Below are 3,093 nucleotides of genomic sequence, written 5' to 3'. Positions count from 1 at the left end.
CACAGGACCGGTCTGGTTCTCCTGTAGAACCACAGGACCGGTCTGGTCCTCCTGTAGAACCACAGGACCGGTCTGGTCCTCCTGTAGAACCACAGGACTGGTCTGGTCTTCCTACAGGACCAACCGATCTGAACATTCAGTCTATGTCCCTGTGATGGACGTCTGACTCGTCCAGGTGTCCTCAGAGACGGTTGGACATCGGAGCCAGAATTAGTGCAACTGGAAGAAAAACTGGTAAAAGAAGAAAAAAAAAACAGAAAGAAAAATACGGATTAGTTTATTTTTAGAGTTCAAACTGAACACAGATGAATAAACAGATGAATAAAAAAATCAATCAATCAATAACTGATCAATTAAAACCTTCAGTTTGAATTTGGACCCCAACAACAATCAACAACACAACAATGTTTTTAACGTGTTCTGGAGGACTGACTGATCCAGGAAGCAGTTCTTACTTTCTGTTTTTGCGCCGATTCTGGTCGTCATGGCAACAAGTTGTAAAATGGCTCCAGTATCTCGTGAAAACATTAAAGGGACATTTCAGGTGTTTTCAAACAGGGCTTCGGCGCCACTGCTCCAAACATCCATTCTGCTCTAAACGTATTAATATTTAATTCAGTTGTGAAACTTGATCAGATAATTTTCAGTCTGAACGAGTCACAGCTTCAGCAGATTCACTAAAACTATAAAACCCTCTGAAATGGATCGGGTCAGTTCTGGAGCAGTAATTCAGGCTCTTCAGAAATTAGACTTCTTCACAGAGAAAGATTAAAATTGTAATAAAACAGATCCTAAGAGAGGGACAGTTGAACCTGGAGGCTCCACCCCTGTTTAACGATGGACGGTTTCTTTTCACAAAGATGGCCTCCTTTACTCCTCTCTCAAACCATCGTTCCTCTCTGTCCAGGATGTGAACATCTTCATCCCTGAAAGAGTGACCGCTGGCCTGGAGATGAGTGTAGACCTCAGAGTCCTGGCCTGATGATGTTGATCTTCTGTGCTGGTTCATCCTTTTGGCCAGTGGCTGTTTAGTTTCCCCGATGTAAGACTGATCACCCTCCTGACACTGAACAGCATACACAACATTACTCTGTTTGTGCCGGGGGACTGGATCTTTGGGATGAACCAGTCTTTAATGTATTTTGGGATTTAAAAGCCACTGGGACGTTATGTTTAGAAAATAAACGTCTCAGTTTCTCTGATACTCCCTCAACATATGGAATGACCACTGGTCTGGGTCTGGGTTCCTCCTTTTCACCTGATGGCTGACTGGAGTCCTGTTTGGGTTTCTTCTCTGCTTTCAGGAAGGCCCAGTTAGGATATCCACATTGCTCTAGAGCCTGTCTTGTGTAGGATTTCTCCTTCTGCCTGGCTCCTGAGCTAGTGGGGATGCTGTCTGCTCTGTGGTACAGAGTCCTGATGACTCCTAACTTGTGCTCCAAAGGGTGATGGGAGTCAAACTGCAAATACTGGTCTGTGTGGGTGGGTTTGTGGTACACCTCAGTTTGCAAATGTCCTCTATCAGAGACTGAGACCTCACAGTCCAAGAAAGCCAACTTGCCATTTTTTACATCTTCTCGTGTGAACTTGATGTATTTATCCACAGAGTTGATGTGGTCAGTAAAATGTTGGACTTCCTGAGATTTAATTTTCACCCAGGTGTCGTCAACATACCTGAACCAATGACTTGGTGGTGTCCCTTAAAAAGGACGTCAAGGCTCTCTTTTCTACCTCCTCCATGTACAGGTTGGCAACAATAGGAGAAACTGGAGACCCCATAGCACACCCATGTTTCTGCCTATAATATTGCTCCCCATATGTGAAGTAGGTTGACTGCAGGCACAGTTTCAAACTTAAAAGTCAAAATCAAAGTTTCTTTATTGCCGTTCTCATCACATGTGGTACATGTGGTGGAATGAAACTGTGTTCACAGGGTCCCAGTTACATCCAACAAAAGTATCAATTGTAAAGAAAAACAGTGATAAGATTTAAGATATGAACTAAGAAAAACGCTAATCTAAGCACTAGTAGTACAAAAACAATATGCCAAACAACAGCAGCATGAACATGAGTCTGTGTGAGCAGATGAGGATGAATGAACACAGCAACATGAAATAAATCAGCAGCATGAGATCAGCAGCATGGATAATCAGCAGCACATCAACAATCATGTGGTTTCACAGTGATTATTCTGGTTAGAGATTCATGAGTCTAACAGCCTCAGGGTAGAAGCTGTTCCTCAGTCTAGTGGTTCTACACTTAACGCTCCTCAACCTCCTTCCTGAGGGGAGCGGGGAAAAAGTGTGTGTGCTGGGTGAGTGTGGTCCTTCATGATGCAGGTGGCCCTCTTCCTGCATCTGGAGGTGTAGATGTCTGTGATGGTGGGGAGACTGACTCCAACATCCAACATCTTCTGTGCAGCCTTCACCACTCTCTGCAAAGCTTTTCTTTCTGCAGCTGTGCAGCCTCCATGCCACACGTTGATGCTGGAGCACAGGATGCTCTCCACTGCACACCTGGAGAAGGAGGTGAGGACTGAGCTTCCAGACCAGCTCGTCTCAGCCGCCTGAGGAAGTGTTTTCAATTCAATTCAGTTTAACAGAAGTCGTCTCAGGGACTGAACAGAAACATTGATATATAAAATAATAACTGAACATTATTTATCTGAGGAGCAGCTTTGAGTTTAACTCCATCACTGAACTCTCATCTTGAACAAGCATGAAGGCGACAGTGGAAAGAAAAACTCTCTCGTGAGCAGGGGGTCAGCAACCCGCGGCTCTTTCATCCCTCTGCTGCGGCTCCCTGTGACTTTGGAAAATAAATAATGAGTAATTTAAATGTATTTTTATTTTATTTAGTTCATTTTATAAATGTTAATCTAAATGTGAAGATGTTCTTGTTACATTAAAATAAAAAGGTTTTAATTTTTGTTCAACAAAATATGCGTCACAATCACCGACATGCCCTGAGGTGGACAGTGTGTATTCCGACTTCCTGGGGCATAACAAAGTCTGAAGGCTATCCAGAGGGGAGGTGCTGTCCAGAGGGGAGGTACTAGCCAGAGGGGAGGTACTATCCAGAGGGGAGGTGCTG

The 3,093-nt window shown here is 44.0% G+C and overlaps 1 protein-coding gene across 1 annotated transcript in view; it reads left to right on the top strand.

The window, feature by feature from the left end:
• pdzk1ip1 (PDZK1 interacting protein 1) overlaps positions 1-3,093 on the top strand; it is an 8,256-nt gene that overhangs the window by 311 nt on the left and 4,852 nt on the right. The gene's annotated exons all lie outside the window — the stretch shown is intronic.

Source organism: Nematolebias whitei, chromosome 3, assembly GCF_014905685.2.
Source record: "Nematolebias whitei isolate Nwh7 chromosome 3, NemWhi1, whole genome shotgun sequence".
Lineage (NCBI taxonomy): Eukaryota > Metazoa > Chordata > Actinopteri > Cyprinodontiformes > Rivulidae > Nematolebias > Nematolebias whitei.
Note: the sequence above shows the minus strand (reverse complement) of the source record. Positions and strands in the feature narration are given on the sequence as shown.